The sequence below is a fragment of the Delphinapterus leucas genome, chromosome 7 (genome assembly GCF_059928025.1).
Source record: "Delphinapterus leucas isolate spDelLeu-1000000601 "Yukka" chromosome 7, BTC_Dleu_Yukka2, whole genome shotgun sequence".
NCBI lineage: Eukaryota > Metazoa > Chordata > Mammalia > Artiodactyla > Monodontidae > Delphinapterus > Delphinapterus leucas.
The window spans coordinates 25,259,084-25,279,879 of NC_143135.1; the positions used below are offsets into that span (position 1 = coordinate 25,259,084).

The 20,796-nt window shown below is 33.6% G+C and overlaps 1 protein-coding gene across 2 annotated transcripts in view; it reads left to right on the forward strand.

Annotated features, from left to right (window-relative positions):
* The window catches only part of CSTF3 (cleavage stimulation factor subunit 3), a 69,897-nt gene that overhangs the window by 14,071 nt on the left and 35,030 nt on the right, over window positions 1-20,796 (forward strand). The window contains exon 1 of one of the 2 annotated variants that reach the window (XM_022583673.3): window positions 1-20,796. This exon is cut by the window's right edge and continues 13,250 nt beyond it. The exons of the other annotated variant lie outside the window; for it this stretch is intronic. The gene's annotated coding sequence lies outside the window, so the exon portion shown is untranslated. 2 annotated transcript variants of the gene reach the window in all.

Genomic DNA, 20,796 nt, shown 5'->3' on the forward strand with positions numbered 1-20,796 from the left:
TTTAAAATGTCTCTTGCCTTTATTTTGTAAAATAGGTATGAAGGAGTAATTAAAATGAATTTTTGAAATTTCGGTCTTTACAAGCTGATGATTGTTGCATTTTGGAGTTGCAACAACATTAAAACAGTTTCAATGGTATTGGAGTGCTTTAGCCTTTTATTTACTTGTCATGTGTCAATTTATTGCCTCCTGTGTCATTTATTTAGAACTCATTTTTCTTTTTATTCCTATTTACAAACTAATATGAACGGTATTATAAGAAAATACAGAAATGTTAACTTAGTTTCATAGGGTATTTTGAGTGTCTCTGGTTAAATGAAACCTTTAGGTGAAAAATTATTTTCGATTTTAATTTTGTGAAAATGCATGGTTTGTCAATAAATGTAAGCACTTCAATAATTTAAAAAAAGTTTTTCTATAGGATAAAGTTTACATTATACAGGAATAAGCTAATATGAACTCAAACCTATGTAATCATAATTTACCCAATGATACTTTTTGTTTTTTTTCTTTCTAACTCTCTTGAAATTTGAAGTCAGGCATGTTTATTTTAAAGAGTAAAGGCCCCATTCTTGGTTATGATTAGAAGGGAAATGTTCATTTTTGAAGACCGGAATTAGCAATCCAGATGATAATAAAGTGTGAATGTATCGATAACAGTTGGCACCAAGTAGTCATTTTTCAGGTGATATATTAATGAGATGTAAGGGGTAAGATGGGAATAGTTGATATCCACATTAAGCTGAAAATGATATCCATTTCTTTTTATGACTTAAGAAGTATTCTTATTTGAGTATTAATTTTGTAATATAAATTCTCAACATAATCAAGTACACTGCAGCCTCGTCATAACATATTCCACAGTAGCTGAAATTTGATAACATGTGGGTCTGTTTTGGACCTATCAAAGGGCTTTAGTCATCAGCAGTACTGACTTCAACACAACACAGTGTCACCTGTGATGTGTCCCTCAGAAATGGACCCAACCAATAGCAGATTTAAATTGAGGCTACAGTGTACTCACTGTATTTGTGCTGTAGTTTATATTGTATTACTTTGGGAGGCGGGGAATTACTGGACAATAGCAGGAACATTGTGTGTGTGTTAAATTTTTTCTGTGTGGTTGTGTATGTGGTATGTGTGTTTGTGTGTTTGTATGTGTGAGAGAGATTGTACCTTATGTGGAGTCTGGTTGTGGTTTTGGACCAAGAGCATATCCTTAAGGTTTTATCACTTATCTTTTGGGACCATTTCCTTCCTTTAGTATATCTAATCATCAGAGTAGACTGTCATGGAATTCACCAGGTGAGTGAATAGGCCTGTCTGAAGTGTGCTGAAGCCAGGATCACCTGTACTTGGTCTTCATTCCAGTTTGACTTTACATATTAGCTTATATGCAGGCTCATCAGAAATTAACATAATTGGTACATGATAGTTTTTGTATAATGAAGTGTTACGTTCTGAGTTTTAGAAGTTTCTTTCAGTTTCTCAAATATTCAGGTATTATTCATGCATTTTATTATAGCATAAGTGAAACTGAAATTGGCTGTTAGATACCGCATTCTGTAAGTATAAGCACAGTGAGTCTGTTTCTCCCATTTCCTAGCTAAAAATACAAACTGCATTCTAAAAAAAAATTCTGAGACCAGATGTTATTCCAGAGGGCTGAAAGTTGTCTAAATAACAGGCTCATTTCATGTAATATTTCAGAGCTGTTAGCAGTTGCCTGATTGATTTAGTTGGTAATGTTTGCAGTTTCACACGCATACACACACAAATATGAATGTATGTATAAAACACCTTTTGAGAAAAAAATGGTAAAGAATATATATGTGTGTTTTATAAATTTTATATTTCTGGTTTAGGAATTAAGATGTTAAATTGAATGCAAATTTTAAAAATGCATATCCTGAGCTATGTTTTCCTCTTTCTTAATTTGCTCTTTATTTTCACAATTGTACTTTGTTTAGCCTGTGAGGGGCTAAAGTTTTCTTTGGCCGTATCACCCAATGTGGCCTTTAATATTTCTGGAGAAGACATATATTTATAATACATTAAAATCTGAAGTAATAATAAGAATGTCTTTAAAGATAATACTAACAGTGTTTACATAACATCCTGTATGCACTCTCAAGAAAATAAAGTTTTGTTAATACATTTGTTGTAACTCAGTACTTCATGGTGGGAAAATTGTTTATGTTCAGTTAAACCAGTGTGTGTGAGTCCAAATACATTTAGTTCCTTTCTAATAGAAAATACATACATCTTTAAAAATGAGATAATTTGCTTCCCCAGAGAAATTTCTTGTAAATCCTACTTATGAACAAAGTGGCAAAGGAAGGGGGTGTGTTTTAGGGGTTTGGGGAGTAGGGGGGTTACTTTTAAACTTGAAACATCAATTGCAAATGGGAGCATATTATAAATAATTTTTAGTAAAGAAGTTAATGACACCAGTCTGATATTTTTAATATTTGCCAGTATATCACCTTTTCTCATTTCTGAGCATTTAGCAATACTACTTGCTAAAAAGCTACTTGTGTAAAATTTGAACTTTAAAATGTCATCCTTAATTCATTACCCACTTTTATTTTTGTTGCTTATTGGAGGTAAAATTCCCTTAGGACCAACGTCTATATATTTATAACACATACATAATTTCACAATTAAGCCAAATTACTTTAATGTTGTATATATTATATAGGAGATCACATTTTGCCTCAACTGCTTGAAATTCTTTGCTTTCTTCTTGAATTCCAAAATGTTACTAGCCATATCATAAGAGCAAACAATTGTATGGCTCTTCTTAAAGTGATGCAGTATAGAGTCTAAATTGTTATGATATGAAAATAGTTTTGCTGCTGCTTGGTTTTAGTAAAGGAAACATTTTAATACATCTCTAGTTCATATACAGAAGTCTTAAATATATTTTAGAGTTTAAGAAATGGGAGTTTTTAAACACTAGAGTTAAGTGAAATACCCCTTTAGAGCCTAAGTGCTCTTTAAAGAACCCCTTTTTAGAGTGGTCAGAAGGGTCACTAAATATTAGCAAATTGAGAAAATTTATAGTTTTGCTACATTTTTTAAGTTGCCTTTCCCCTTTTGGTTTCTGTAGCTCTTCATGTAGCTAGGTAATCAATGTGACAGCATACTGTAAGCTACAAATAACTTAGTGTTAGAAGTAAGTTGTTTTGAATTGGGCCACATTCATAAGAAATTTTCTTATGAAAGGATGATTTTTTTTTTATTGTTAGCCGAAGGAGAAATGAAGAAGGTAATGCTACTGGTAATAGCAACAATGTATCTTGCTGTCTGTGAAAGCTGTAATTCTTTAATAAAAGTATGTAGAGAATTGATTGCCTTTTATTAAAAACTTTTTAATGTGAATCCTTTTCTTATAAATACTGGGTTGTGACGTACATATTTCAGTTTTTCAAAATAATCTTTCTACTTGGGAAAAATGACTTTTAAAAATACCTTTCTTCTTGGAAAATCGAAGTGAACTCAGGATGGAACATGGGTGACCTAAATTGAAATAAACTTCTCCACTGTCAATACTGTTTTAATTCCTCTAAGTAACAGTTTAAACTACTGTATTATGTTTTGTATATATTGAGCAATGTGATTTTTAAATGCAGGAAAAAATTTTAATTATATAGATTTCTTTTTTATACTTCAGCTTGCAATCTTTTTTTTAAAAAATCTGTACTCTTTTCTTATAGATCTGCTCTTTTCCTGTTTGTAATAAATGTTGGTCCATGTCTGTGTGATTATTCAGATTTTTCTCTAAAATGCAATATGCTTTTTAATCTGTAGTTTCTTAAATGCATGTATAAATGTAGTGTAGGGGTATAAAAGAAAACAAATTTTGCAAACACTGAAGTGAGTGATCAAATATCTGAAAGTGATATGGATAATTACATACTATTTTTAAAACAAAGGAAATATTTCCATCTACTGTTTTAAGTAGTAAACTTCTATTTTAGGTCTTACTGAAATATCTAATCCCATTCATTTTCCCTTCCATTATTGTAGCACAGATGTTTAGGTTTTTGTCACTTCCACTAACATGATCTGTACATTTTTTTCCTTGGAGCCTTTTCTTTTCACCCCAGGCTTTGCAAAATAAAACTATTTGCAAAAAGACATAGATAATTCAGATAACAAAATTTCTCTTTAAAAAAAAATCTTGTTTTTTTATTCTTTATGTCTTCTAGGTAATTTATGTGAAGTGTAGCCCTTTATTTTCAGGCAAAATCTTGTACTAATCAACCTGATCATTTTTATATTTCTTTATAAAACAAATTTATAATCATTGAGTCACTTAATAAGAATATTGGGAAAAAAGGTTCATTTTTTCCCCCTCTTCAAAAACTCTTAAAATTTTTAGCCAGGCTTTTTTATATTCTGTTTTTGTGTATCTAATAAGAGTTATGGTATATTCTGAAAATCTGGAAAAGCCATCTCTAACCAGATTTTTTTAAGTGTATACATTCCAAAATTTGTTGTGAAACATAAAGAGCTATTTTTATCATGCAGTTTGAGGTTTCCCTGTGGGTAGTAGCTTAGCCTAAATTTCTTGGGCATTTATGGAATAACATAGTAATATACAATACCAAGTAATTAGTGTTTTAAATTACCGGGGGTTGTAGTCAGTAAGGGCTTGGGGGATTAATCTGCTATACAACCCCCTCGACATCCCAAGCGATACTCATTAAAGGTAGGCTCCAACATGTGGCATCCATGAATAAACACAAACTCCCCTAAGCCTTTTATACTACTGTGGAGTTAGAAACCTCCATATTTGGAAACAGAACTAACCCTAACATGAAAAGCCTTTTTTAGGGTGCTCTGTGGTTTTGGTTCCAACTTTGAGCATAAGGGAACCTGGTGGCAATTAATTGACTTTCTCTTAAAAGACAAAAAGGCCTCATAAAGGCTCAAGCGTTTTCTAACGGGTTAGTGTGTGCTTTCAACTTGCAAACAGCTGTTCCTTTTAAATGAAATGAGTCTGGCGCAAGGCATTTCCAAGAAATGAAGATGTCTGAAATAATACTAGTGATGTCTATGAAAAGCTGCACTTCTAAATGTGGACAAGAATGCATTTATTTGCTTGTAAATAACTTCCTTTTTAAACTTTAACTTTTATTACTAAACATTTTTACTCTTAGCAACTTTGGAGCAGAAAACAAGTAGTCGGTTAGTATAATGGCATAATAAATTCTGTATAAAATTTTCCCCCACGTATTCAGAATCTGCAGCAAATTCAACAAAATGGTGAATGTTTGCTTTGAATACAACCTGTTGAGAAACTAACCGGCTTTTCTAAAGCTCAGGAAAGCATAACCTGGGGTAAGTTTTACCATTTTGTATGCTAGGAAACCTCCAAAGAAAAATTTTCTGTTTGGAAATGTTAAGTGATAGTTCTGAAAACAGAGTCTGATGTCAAGGACAGTACTGAAATGTTGTTTTGGAATAATTACTTTGAAATGTAAAAAGGTCCAAAGATAAAGTCCCAAAGCTATTCTTAATCTTCCTAATACTTTTTTATTCATGTTACAGAACATGTTCAGTTACAACCTTTTTTTTAAAATACAAAGTTTTAGCTCTAGCATATATAGATAACATTATTATAAGTCTTTGTCTAAAGATTCCTGTATATGGGAAACGGTCTTTTTTTTTTTCTCTTTCAGTTTATTGAGATACAGTTGACATGCAGCATAAGTTTAAGATGTACAACATAATGATTTGATATATGTATGTATTGCGAAATGATTACCACAGGGTTTAGTTAACGTCCATTACCTCACATAATAACAAGGGAAATGGTCTTATATATATATATATTTTTTTTACATCTTTATTGGAGTATAATTGCTTTACAATGGTGTGTTAGTTTCTGCTTTATAACAAAGTGAATCAGTTATACATATACATATGTTCCCGTATCTCTTCCCTCTTGCGTCTCCCTCCCTCCCAACCTCCCTATCCCACCCCTCCAGGCAGTCACAAAGCCCGAGCTGATCTCCCTGTGCTATGCGGCTGCTTCCCACTGGCTTACACATGCATAAAACGGGGCTAAGCTAATTCATCTTTAAGCTCTAAATTTGATTTAAACCTAGTAGCCATTTTGACTTTAAATATGTAATACATACATAGCCATAGTCTGTTGAATTAAAAAAATTTCAAGAAAACCATCATCATGAAATAGCACTCTTTTTTTCTTCAAATTGAATACAGAAATTGTCATCAATATAAGACAAACGTTACAGAAATCGTCATCAATATAAGACAAACGTTACAGAAATTGTCATCAGTATAAGACAAACGTTACAGAAATTGTCATCAGTATAAGACAAACATAAAATGGTCTTATATTGACTATGGCTATGTATGTATTACATATTTAAAGCCAAAATGGATATTAGGTTTAAATCAAATTTAGAGCTGAAAGATGAATTAGCTTAGCCCCCTGTTTTATGCATGTGTAAAATAAGTCAAGAGATTGTTATCCCTTAGAGCCAAAGTTTGCAAATAACATAACTTTAGGATCACCTGGGAAGCTTTTAAAACATTCAGGCTTTGTAATTATTATTCCTGCATTGCTGACTCAATCTCCAAAGGATGGACATGTGGGATCTGTTATTTTTAGGTGTTTCTGGTAGCCAGTTTTGGTAATTGAGGCTTTCTTTAGAGGGCAATAATTGAATCTTATTGCCATGAGTATATTTCATACCTGGCAGAATACTCCCTATACTTGTCGGGAGTATAAAGTGATTGTTCTTTTGACTATACCATGTTGTGGTTTATCAATCAGTATATAGTCAATCAAGAAGTAATCTTTAGAGGTATCTACAATTTGCTTGGTAGTATTCTTGACAGTGTGGTAACTATTAAATCTGCAGTCAGGTTTAGGGTTGCGTTATTGAACTTGGTCAGTTTTATTTTATTTTTTTGAACTTAATTTTATTCCTGGGTTTGAAGCCTGATTTTCTAACTCCATAAACTTTTTATTTTAAACACAATATAATCACCTACGTCCCAAATTCTAAGAATCAACTTGTAAGGGAGCCTCATGTGTTAAGAGAGGGCCACTTAAGCTGTGGCTTAAAAGGAATACTGCAGGGACTCCCTGGCGGGATCCAATGGTTAAAGCTCCCTGCTTCCACTGCAGGGGGCACGGGTTTGATCCCTGGAGGTTCGATCCCTGGTCTGGGAACTAGGATCCCACATGCCGTGCAGCATGGCCCCCCAAAAAATGATTACCGCAGCTTTTTTTGATAGCTGACTCTTACCCTTACTCCTGAGAATTTTTAAACATATGAATACCACATCTTCATATTTTCAGATTATTAGCTAACATCCATTCATTTAATTAGTACTTGAGTCTTTGTAATATAAAAGACTTTCTCATTCTTTTGGGGGATGAAAATGGATTGTTGTCACAGAGTACCATTCATTATTTCTAGCTATTCCTGTAGTTCAGTTTCGATTCATTTCTAAATTTTTCATTACACAGATGAGTGCGTTTAACTCATGTCCCTTTATTTAAAAAATTTTTTTTCCTTAGTGGCTTTTTTTTTTTGCGGTACACGGGCCTCTCACTGTTGTGGCCTTTCCCATTGTGGAGCACAGGCTCCGAACGCACAGGCTCAGCGGCCATGGCTCACGGGCCCAGCCGCTCCGTGGCATGTGGGATCTTCCCGGACCAGGGCACGAACCCGCATCCCCTGCATCGGCAGGCGGACTCTCAACCACTGCGCCACCACGGAAGCCCCCTTAGTGGCTTTTGATAGTTTTTAAATGAAATGTTATTTTTTAATGGTATTTTTAGTACTTCTAGCTAATGTCTATTCTCAAGAGAGTTGGCTCTTTCCAGCTATAACTGAGAATTTTGCCACCAATGATATTTATAAAAGTACTCAAGTAATATCCAAATTTCATAAAACTTAAATGTCAAAAATGACATTACCTTAACAGAGCAGCTGGTGAAAGTGTAGACTGTCATAGAAGAGCTTAAAAGTATTTGGGGAAGATTGCCAACAAAATAACTTTGTTTCCTGTATTGTCTATACATTTATTTTAATTCTTTGATCCACCATTTCCTTTGATTACCAGTTTTAACTATTGTGTAATAAGTGATTTTTTTAAGGTTTTGTGGTTCTATTAGAATGTTAATAGGTGAGAAAATGCTTAAAACATATTCATTATTTAATCATTCTTTTAGATTAAAGATTCAGATTATATGTCCATCACTTAACCTGATTGACCAGTTTTTCACATCTGACATAAACTTTATCAGTTCTGTTTTTCGTGAACCGTAGGGGATTGGGTTGCATACATCATGACATCAGTGTACTTGCTAATAACCAAGATATTCTCGTACGTAAAGAAACTTATGAAACCCAGGAAATTTTACATTAATAGAATTTTAATCTGCAGTCCGTTTTCTTCTTTAATTATTGATCTAATAATGCCCTTTAGAGCAGTTTTCTTTTAAATCAGAATCTAATCCAAGATCATTGTATATAGTTGTCATTCCTCTCCAGTCTCCTTGGATGTTGAACAGTTTCTCAGTCTTAAATTTGATATTTCCTCATTAGATTCAGGTTATATACAGTATAGCTGAAAAGCTACAAATGGTTGTGTGTCCTCTTCAGAGACACGTGACGTTCATTTACCACTTATTGATGATGTCAGTGTTGACCATTTTCTCCACTGTGTAGTTACTGTTTTTACTTTTGTAACTAATAAAATAGTGGGGAGATATTTTGAGACTCTGTAAAAATGCTGTTTCTCAACAACTGCCCACTCAATTTTTAATCTATTACGATTTTTGCCTGAATCAGTGATGTTTTTCTGACATTGTCTAGGGTTTTTCAGTGTATTTATTGTTGAATATAAATACGTACTTAAAGTTCAAGCTTATTTGTATTTGAAAACTCTTGTAAGGTACTAGCTTCTCCTTGCCCTCATTTTTTTTTCTTTTGAACAGCTTACTAATAGAGGATGATTTACAAGATTTTTTGTGCATTTTATGATTGTAGCAAGTTTTCCAAATATAAAATGATATATTCTGTCAGTAATGCTTTTAAATTCTCTCACAAATCATAAGGGGAAGATTAAAAAATTTGCTCCCCAACTCATACAGAAACTTAACTGGTTGTATATTTTCATAGCAGTCATTGTAGGCTATGGGAAATAAATATATTGATTTACTTAGTTGATCAAATGGCAAATTATTTCATGTAAGAATTAATACGTGTTTTAAAAGTCATGAGATCTTTGATTTTAAAACAGGTTAAAAAGTGAGTGAAAAAGATCATCTGGATAAATGTTTGTGTTTGAAAATGCTATATTTTTCAAGTACTTATTTAAATTCTCAGTTGTTTGAGGTACAAATTAGAAAGTTAACACTTCAAAGGAAATAATTTCTCTATCAGCAGTTAAAGGGTGCTTAAAGCATGGGAGTGGTATTTTCCCCAAAGTAAGCTGTTTGGTTGTGCATTTAAGTTTCCCAGAGTTCACAGAATAGTTGATGAGATTTACACTTAAAGAACAGACATTCCAAATTGAAAGAACTTATTTATATATGTGTCTGTGATTTAATATTTTATAGTTAGTTGGGGTAGTTATTTGCTGTGTGTCTCAATGGCACGGTCAGAATTCTCCCCATTATTACTAAGACAGTGGCCTGATAATTTTTGCTAGTGTGGAAGGGATGTTTAAATAATTGTTAATTTATTTAAAGAAATGCAAGGAATTTGTAAATTTTACTCTACAAAGGATAGTGTGGAGGAATAGCAATGACACAGAATTTGGAATCTGGTGACCTAGGATTTACTGCTTTTAGCTCTTCCATTGAATCAATGTGACCTTAGGGAAGCCATTAATTTTTCTCTCTTTTTTGCCTTCCCAATTTTTTATTATGAAAATTCTGAAACAAAAGTCAAAAGAATAATATAAGTATTACAGTAAATACCTATACACCTTCTTCCTTGATTCAATGCTATGTTTTGCCATACATGTTTATCTTTCTCTATACAAAGAATATTGTCCTACATAACCACAGTACCATTATCCCACTGAAAAGGAACAGTGTTCTAATATAATTTCATACCCAGCTCATGTTTATATTTTTCCAGCGGTCTCATATTCTTTCTAAAATGCCTTATTTCTCTGATGGATGAAATCACTTGTATTTTAACTTCTTATAATGGTCCTTCTGCTGCTGCCTTTTACTTAAATTTAACACAGAGATTTCATATTATTTCTCACTCTTGTTCCTTGCCCTTCCCAGTAGGAAAACTAATGTGAATTCAAGTGTTGTTTCCAATAATTTGTAAATTATGACATAAATGGAAACATCCCAGTATCGATTATAGACAAGAGCTGTCTTTATAACTATCCTGATATTAGAGAGTGGGGTGGGAATTTTTTATATTTTTATTACTAAGAGGCAACTTATTTTATTCTAAATTTAAATATATTTGCAGTGAGTTAAAAGTTTTGAGGATCTTACCCAAAATATGCATAGGATTGTACTTGTTCTTAGAAATAAGCAGGTGTTTTTCAATTATATCACATTTTAAGTGTAGATCTACAAAACTACTAAATTTCATGGAAAAAAATATTCTATGTGCACGTTATTTGAGGAAAAGAAGAGTGTGTGAGGATGATATTTTTGGAGGTGAAATATTTTCTAGAATACATTTTTAGAAATAAAGAGTGCATTAAAAAAATCCATTGTTGGGCTCCCCTGGTGGCGCAGTGGTTGAGAGTCCGCCTGCCGGTGCAGGGGACGCGGGTTCGTGCCCCGGTCCGGGAAGATCCCACATGCCACGGAGCGGCTAGGCCCGTGAGCCATGGCTGCTGAGCCTGCGCGTCCGGAGCCTGTGCTCCACAACAGGAGAGGCCCGCGTACCGGAAAAAAAAAAAAAAATCCATTGTTGATTTTCAGTTGTTATTGATAGTGATTTTTTTCTTTATTCTGATTACTTGCCTAAACAGTAATAGCTAAAAATAATTAGGCCTTTAATATATTCTGGGCACTGTGTTTAGTACTTTACATGGGATATCTGACTACTCATAGTTTACTTTTTGAATTAGGTAAGTATTACCCCATTTTTTTCAAATGTTCAGCTTTTCTGAGATCTAGAGTTCTTAAATAGCTTTCTTAAGATAACAATACTAAAGTTTAAGCTACTGGGAAGTAAATAGGAAAGCTGGGGGCTTTATACTCAGATAATCTAATTCCTAGGTTTGGGCTTCTACTCACTAACCACTGTACTAACAACCTAAAGGACCTAAAACACAGTTGTAGAAATAGCTAAATAGTAGGTTCATAACTGACTCCTTTTTTCTTTGCTCAAGTGTTTCTTGCATGCTTATTCAGCTATTAGGATTTGGGGGTACATTTGAAAAAATATGTATAATTGCCCAGAACCACATAAAATTGCTATGAATATTTTGGAAGATGGCATAGTACAATAACACATAACTGCATCTTAGGGTTTGTATAAAACCTTAGTTCTAAAATTCTACTTTGCAAAATTCTGTTTTTACCCTTCACGGTTTTTAAACTTTTCTGCACTATGTACTTGGTTCAGATTTCAAATAGTAGAAAGGAATTCTGAACACAAAAGCGGCAAATTTTAGCAATTCTGACCCTTTAAGAAATTTCTAAGATTTTTTTTTTTTTTGCGGTACGCAGGCCTCTCAGTGTTGTGTCCTCTCCCGTTGCGGAGCACAGGCTCCGGACGCGCAGGTTCAGCGGCCATGGCTCACGGGCCTAGCCGCTCCGCGGCACGTGGGATCCTCCTGGACCGGGGCACGAACCCGCATCCCCTGCATCGGCAGGCGGACTCCTAACCACTGCGCCACCAGGGAAGCCTTAAGAATGTATTTTTTATAGCTCTAAATATTTACATTCAGCATTAATGTGAGAACAAGAAATTTTACCTTTCGTTTCTGATTTAGCAATTAGGAGTTTTATTAGGGTGGAATTTTCTCAAATTAAGGCCAAAATTTAGAATTTAGGTAAAGTATGTTACCTTTCAATCTGCTTACTGAACGGTTATCTCTATACTTTTCTTTCCATAGAAGTCTTGCAAAATAAGTTTTCTGATAGGACAGTCTATATTGTGATTTTTGGGGGGGGGGAGATCTTTAAAATTTTTGAAGTTAATGAAGCAAAACTTCATGAAAAAATAAAAATGAAAGATTAAAGGCAGGGAGCACAATATCTAGCTTCCTTTTTAAGAAAAAGTGAAAGAGGGTGTTAATTCCTATAGTTAATGGGAAAATCACATTTATTGAAGATCAGCATTCCCAGTTATTTGAACCTTGTGGTTTATCAGACTTAGAAATTCAAGACATACTTTTTGAGTACCTCCCCAGACTATGTCACTGAAAACTGAAATATCTTCATGCATCTTCCTGATACAGTTCAACTGATTCTAAATAAACCATTATAATGTTATATCAATTTAAATTACTTACCTTATAAGAGAATTTAGCAGTTCTAAGTTTCCCACAATTGAAGAACTAGAAATTTCATGTATTCTGTAATGCTTATTCTTTTTGGATAGGATGATACTTTTTGGATAGGAAGAAAAGTATAAGCTGTACTTTAACTTTTAGGAGATTCTCTGCAGATTAAAATATGCAGAATTCTGTTAGCAAGTCCTTTTGACAAGTAATTTTACATGTGGAGTCCTTAAAAGTATCCAAAACAGTAGGTAGAATGAAGACTTACAGATGCCTGTTGATATATTTGCCTGGATTATATTCAGATAAAATTGCCTGAAGTGTTAACACTTTTTCTGTATCACAATTGACTGTTGAATTTATGGATTCTGAAAAAAGTCATCTGGTGTATTTTCAGGCCCCACACCATCTATATATTTTCATAAAGTTTTATGTGGCTTCAGGTAAAAACATACATGAAAACACTTTCTTTCAGGTTCTTTCATTTTATGTATCCGGGGAAGATGGAATTAACTTTGAAGTATCTACTGAGTAAATGCATGCTAGACACTTAGATGCTATGGACACATTAGTGAACAAATTTACAGTTTGGTGTAGGAGACAATTATAATACTGGGTGGTAGGTGCTCTGATTGAGAAAACATGGGGAGTGTATGTTAGGGTGGGTCAGGGAAATCCTCTAGAAGAACAAGACTTTTTTTTTTAACATATCTTTACTGGAGCATAATTGCTTTACAGTGGTGTGTTTCTGCTGTACAACAAAGTGAATCAGCTATACGTATACATATATCCCCATATCTCCTCCCTTTTGTGTCTCCCTCCCACACTCCTTATCCCACCCCTCTAGGTGGTCACAAAGCACCAAGCTGATCTCCCTGTGCTATGCGGCTGCTTCCCACTAGCTATCTGTTTTACATTTGGTAGTGTATATATGTTCATGCCACTCTCTCACTTCATCCCAGCTTACCCTTCCTCCTCCCTGGGTCCTCAAGTCCATTCTCTATGTCTGCATCTTTATTCCTGCCCTGCCACTAGGTTCTTCAGTACCATTTTTTTAGATTCCATATATTTGTATTAGCATATAGTATTTGTTTTTCTCTTTCTGACTTCACTCTGTATGACAGACTCTAGGTCCATCCACCTCATTACAAATAACAATTTCGTTCCTTTTTATGAGGAACAAGACTTTCTAAATGGAAGTATGAAATTACACACAGAATCCCTGGCAAAGAGAGGCACTAGTGCCGAGGTCTCAATGAAAGGGAGAAAAAACATGATCTGAGAAGTTGAAACAGCTTGGTAGTTTTTAAGCTAAGTTTTGCTTCTAGCCCTTCGCAGTATTGTAAACAGATGACTTGTGACTATTTCATGAAAGTTTTCTTAATTACAGAAACACTAGCTCAATAGTTAATCTAGAATTGCAGCTAAGCTGTTTGGAAAATAGAGCTGGAAAAAAAGTATGAACATCTGAAATTTCATAATGGCTAGAATTATGTGAATGTAATTTTGCTCTAGGAAAACCATAAGTTGTGATATTTATAATTGTGGGCCTTTTTTAAAACTCAAATGCCTACAGAAATTTAGAAGTTAAGTGAGGGGAGGTTTCCTTTACAATTTTCAAAGAAGGTTGCATGTTGGTTAGAAATTCTCTTGGTTTCACTAATTTTTACTTTGTATTTGAGTCTTAAGAAAGTAATAGAGTTAAGCTATGAAACCTTTTATTCTCTATAATAGCCTTCATATAGTTTGAGGAAAATGACATTAATTGACCAGAGTATTCATTTTGGAGGAGGAACAAAGCCTTTTCAAAGGGAGAAAATTAGTTATGTTTTATTGGTAGGTTAGACTTGAGTAGTTACTTTGAAAAAGTTGGTTCCTAGAAAATTTTTTTCCATGAATAAAATCTGTTTTTACTAAATGCCAGTCCCAAGATACCACATTGTCAGTATGTCTAGTTTATCCAATAACATAGTTCCCAGATTGACTTCTGCACACACAAAAGATTGCTCATCTGTTACATGAATTTTATTAATGAAGAAATGTATAGGACGCTATCCTTTTATTTGGTTAAATACATAAGTTAATATGCAAGTGTGTACTAAAAGGGACAGTTACACCAAAGGGACAAAACTTTTTAAATACCACTTACACTTTTATTGATTATAGTATTGAGGATTGAAACTTGGTTTTGAATAAAACCTGAAACTCATGTTCTGATGTCTTGTGAATATTTTGGGAATGCTTAAAGACTGACTAAAATTTAGTGAAAGCACAAGAACTGGGTTTCAAACTTCTCTTTTTGATGAAAAAGTTTGTAAATTTCATTCTCTAAATTTTCAAAGTTTCGTGAAGTCCAAAAATCTGTTAGGGAGGGTAGATTGCCTGTCTATGGCAGTATGTTAAATTAATATGAGGAGGGAAGTATTAATAAGAATTGTATTGGTGTAATAATGATAATATTGTATATTTTAGAAGGACATTGGTATTATATGAAACAATGTTTTTATAGCAGTAAGTAGTTGAGAAATTATAATGGAACTTTGATCGCTGAATTAGCGAGTTCTGGCTCTTGATTGGAATCTTCAAAAACAATAACCAGGGTCCTATTTCAAGTAGAAACTGAATATAGGTTTTTTTTAATGATACATTTTTAATGAATTTATATCTGTAAAGTAACATTTTTATATGTTTAAGAATCAGTTGTTTCTTAGTCATAAATTCAGATAGGTTGAAAAATTATTAGAAAATAAGTGTACAGAGTGAATACTAGGATACCCACTTAAGTATAAAATTTTGTGCTTGATAGCTGCGTGATAGATAATTCACATAGTAAATAAAGTCTCTTCTTCAGTCACTCTGGCCTCCTTAAATATTCTAGACACATTCCCACCTCAAGGCTTTTCTTTACATTAGCTGTTTTATCTGCTCTAAAGATACGTATCCAGTTAGCTGCTTGGCAAAATCCCTTGCTTTCTTCAAATTTTTGTAAAAGTGTTATCTTCTCAGTGAGATCTGCTCTTGCCCATATTTTAAATTGCCACCCCCATTCCCAACACCTCAAAACTCATCCTTTCCTCTATCTTTTTCGCCTATATTGCTTATCTTCTAGTATACTGAACAGTTTACTTATTATAGTTTGTATTTTATACATTGATATGTTTCAGGAATCTAGAACAATGCTTGGCACATAGTGGCACTCTAAATATTTGTTGGGTGAAAAATGCACAATGGAAAATAAAACTGAATTTACCATATTATTTTGCAAATTGAATTTTAATTTCTAAGAATTAGAGTGTGACATCAATTTATAACAATGTATTATTTTTCATCAAATTATATGTGGCCAATATCTTTACTGTTAACATAGGTTTTAAAAGTGTCTACACTTTTTCTAAAACTACAAAGAAACTGTCCTTTTGAATTGTCTAATACCCTCAGCCATTTAAGTATTTTAGAATAAGCATCATTGACATTTAGAATTATTCTATCTTGATGTATGACCTAAAAGAAAGGTTTTTAAAGAATTATCCAATTTTAAAGAATTACAAAAGGGCATTACTAATTTACCTAGGATTTTGAAGTACCTTAAAAAAAATTGCTTGTTTGTAATTCTGAAATGCTTTCAGATAAAACTTTAAAACCTGGTATAGAAAATAAATGCCTGACTGGTTACAAGAAAGATTTAGGTGTATATATTGAAGTAAAACTTCTGAGACATTTGTATGTGTATGTATGAGATAAAAACAGGAGTTTTCACAACTTGATTTATCAAATTTCACAGGTTGTTTGTCAAATTAGTAAAGCATAAACATTTTAATTCTTACCCACCCATTTTCACTTGGACTAACGTATATGTGCACAATGCCAACATCCAATTGATGAGTGGAAATTCTTTAAGACATCTAGATATTTAAAAATATAGAAAGTTCCTGTTTTAACTTAATCCATAAACTTTATATAGATTTATTTTTTAAAAAACAAGTATAAAAGGTGAATTACTCCAGCTTTTGTCCTTAAAAACAGTACTTCTGTGTTAAATGTTATTTATCATTTTACTTTTTGCTTTTGTAACTTTCACCCAAACTTCACTTACTTTGGCATGGCAAACATTAAGGGTAAACTCAAATTGCTGGTTTATAAAGTATTTCAGAGAACTGAATTACACTTACTTGGGAATTCTCCAATACATTAGAGGAAATATATTTGGTTTATTGAATTCTGGAATTTTCTTTTCTTTTTTTTTTTTCGGTACGCGGGCCCCTCACTGTTGTGGCCTCTCCCATTGCGGAGCACAGGCTACGGACGCGCAGGCCCAGCAGCCATGGCTCACGGGCCCAGCCGCTCCTAGGCGTGTGCGATCCTCCCGGACCAGGGCACGAACCCGTGTCCCCTGCATTGGCAGGCGGACTCTCAGCCACTGCACCACCAGGGAAGCCCGTGTAATTTTTTTAACCTTTGAAATTTAGTGTTTCAAAGAACATTGGATTTTTAAGTTTTTAGTTGCTTTTCAAGATAGTTTGCATACAGAATTTTTTCCTAATTTTTTTGAAGCCAGATGTTAATAAAATATATTGAAGAAGATTTGGGTGATATGGTGAGTTTGGTTATTCAGATAAATGGTCTCACTGAAAACAAAGGCTTCTGGGCAGAATTTTAAAACGTCTTGAAGAACTGACAGCATAGTAAAAAATTACCAAGCCAAAACCTAACTGGAAAACAAACACACACACAAACAAAAATAGGAATGCTGGGAGATAAGCTGAGTTCCTAAACTGTTTTTACCCTAAGAGCCTTTGTCAAACTGGGAGAACTTGAGCTTCAATTTCAAATGCTTATAGGAGTTCAGGAAGCAAAAGTCAAAGCCCAAGGCTTGCCCAACAGGACACTCTCTTCCTCTAAAGCTGTGTGTAGGTAATACTCAGGATGACAGTGAACCAGAAATAAATCTGTGCTGCCTTATTAACCCTAGAAGACTGAGGAAAGTTGGTGTGGTCCTGAGCAGAGCAGAATGGGGAAGTCCTGGGATGTTTCAACAAGTTGGCACTTGCATGGATTTGTGGTCCAAATAAACATCACTTGGGTGGTTAAAAAAATTTTTGAACCATGCATGTAAGGTGGCCTCAACCTGTATTATGCTACTAGGTGCCTGATAATCTTTCTCAGACTTTTTCTGGAGGAATGCACCTTCATCCTAAGCCACAGAAGAATATCCACGAATATTTTTCTAAGGAAAAGGAGTTTGCTTGTTAAAAACTAATCATGTAGAAAAAACAGATACAGCAGAAACAGATCTGCAAAGACTTCAAAGACTAGAATTAAGATGGAATTAGGTTAATAACATATTAGACACAGGTGAAGAGAGAATTGGAGAATTGAAGAAATCCAGACTGGAGTTTAAAGAAACAATGACATAGGAAATATGAAAGGATTAAGGCCACAAAGGATAGAGTGAAAATGTGTCTAACTGAAGTTCCAGAAGTAGAGGAGAGAGATTGGGCAGAAGCACAGTTTGAAGAGATAAATACTAAGAATTTTTTTAGGGTGATTAAATGAATTCAGCAGATTCAGGATGCTTAATGAAGCCCAAACAGGATTAAAAAAAGAAAAATTCCCATGTAGACACAGAATGAAACTACAGAAAAACAATGAAAACCAAACCCATCTCAGAAGCAGCTGGAAACAAAAGGACAAATGGCCTTCACACGAATGGCAGTTAGGTTGAGAGCTTCCCAAGAGCAACAGTAGAAGCCAGAAGACAATGGAATTGCCTCCTCAATTTACTTAAACAAACCTGTCAAAAGTTCTATACGCAGGAGAAAAATCTTTATGGGGGTGAAGAAAGACATTATAGGTGAGGTCAATAAAATAACATTGTCAAAGTTAAATATGTATTTTTTTTTGATAGGTAAAAAGTGGGTTTATTTAGAGAAACACACTCCACAGGCAGAGTGTGGGCCATCTCAGAAGGCAAGAGGCCACATATGTATTTTTTGACATTTCCCATTATAGTATATAACTTCCTCAAACTAAAAGAAATATATATATATATATGTGTACAAAGAATATTCTTGTTTCGGTAGTATCCACTGGATTACTCAATATTTTTCTTAATAAGATTCTCCCTCCAAAGTCATTCTTTTCCAATGAAAGTTCTCATAGATGAAAGGACTTTTGTTAGAATTGTAATTCATGTTATATTTTTACCTTTGTTTATTTGAGGAAAATGATTATGAATTTTATTTTTATTTTAATTTATAAATTGGTAAATCTTATTTGATTGGTTTAGTGCCAGAAGTTTATAAAGATTGTGGCATGCAACAGATTTTTTGTTTTTTTAATTTTTAAAGTAATTTTATTTTTTTATACAGCAGGTCCTTATTAGTCAGCAGTTTTATACACATCAGTGTATACATGTCAATCCCAATCGCCCAATTCATCACACCACCACCACCACCCCCCTGCCATTTTCCCCCTTGGTGTCCATACTTTTGTTCTCTACATCTGTGTCTCAATTTCTGCCCTGCAAACTGGTTCATCTGTACCATTTTTCTAGGTTCCACATATATGTGTTAATATATGATATTTTTTCTCTTTCTGACTTACTGCACTCTGTATGACAGTCTCTAGATCCATCCACGTCTCTACAAATGACCCAATTTCATTCCTTTTTATGGCTGAGTAATATTCCATTGTGTATATGTACCACACCTTCTTTAGCCATTCGTCTGTCGATGGGCATTTAGGTTGCTTCCATGACCTGGCTATTGTTAATAGTGCTGCAGTGAACACGGGTGCATGTGTCTTTTTGAATTATGGTTTTCTCAGGGTATATACCCAGTAGTGGGATTGCTGGGTCATATGGTAATTCTATTTTTAGTTTTTTAAGGACCCTCCATACTGTTCTCCATAGTGGCTGTATCAATTTATCACCAACAGTGCAAGAATGTTCTGTTTTCTCCACACCTTCTCCAGCATTTGTTTGTAGATTTTCTGATCATGCTGATCATGCCTATTCTAATTGGTGTGAGGTGATACCTCATTGTAGTTTTGATTTGCATTTCTCTAATAATTAGTGATGTTGAGCAGCTTTTCATGTGCTGTTTGGCCATCTGTATGTCTTCTTTGGAGAAATGTCTATTTAGGTCTTTTGCCCATTTTTGGATTGGGTTGTTTGTTTTTTTAATATTGAGCTGCATGAGCTGTTTATGTATTTTGGAAATTAATCCTTTGTCCATTGATTCATTTGCAAATATTTTCTCCCATTCTGAGGGTTGTCTTTTCGTCTTGTTTATGGTTTCCTTTGCTGTGCAAAAGCTTTGAAGTTTCATTAGGTCCCATTTGTTTATTTTTGTTTTTATTTCCATTACTGTAGGAGGTGGATCAAAAAAGATCTTGCTGTGATTTATGTCAAAGAGTGTTCTTCCTATGTTTTCCTCTAAGAGTTTTATAGTGTCCGGTCTTACATTTAGGTCTCTAATCCATTTTGAGTTTATTTTTGTGTATGGTGTTAGGGAGTGTTCTAATTTCATTCTTTTACATGTAGCTGTCCAGTCTTCCCAGCATGCAACAGTTTGTTAAAGTAAATGTTGACTTTCAGGTTTTTACCCATCTATATTACTTTAATAATCTTATTATTAAATGTTATAAATACTTTATAAAACACTTTAAGTAATCTTGAGTGACATCAATGTCTTGTTCCATTAGTTAACATCCATTTTTAGGTTTGAAAATTATCTGACTAAGTAAGTTAAAATTTTATGGTAGTAATTCTGTACTTTGTTTTATCAGTTTGTGTTATGGTTGACTGTTTCTTTTACAAATGCTTAAACTCTACTAGGTATTTAGATGTTGCAAAAATCCTTTGCCTTAAAAAATACTGTGAGTTAAATAGTTTAACAATATTATACATCTTAATATCTGTATGCATAATACATGTTCTATTACTTGTATACATTTTTAAAGTATTTGGATTTTTTTTTAAGAATTGATGGTTAAATACAGAAATATGTTTAAACATGAGAGAAGCCCCAAAAGGTTATATATTATCTAAAGAGTTTTAAAATACATATTTGTATATTTTAAAATATGGTTCAAAAACCCAAGATATGAAAGGGACCTACAGGGAAAAGTTTTTCATCTATCCATCCTTGAGTCACCCAATTCCCCTCCCCAGTGAAAAATGTTCACCTTATTTTTTTCCTCTCCTTTTACATGAACAATTGCCTCTTAGGTTTTGTTTTATACCTTGCTTTTTTCCTTTTTTGCTTAACAAAGTAAATTTTAGAGAGTGTGTATTTTATTTTACAAGTA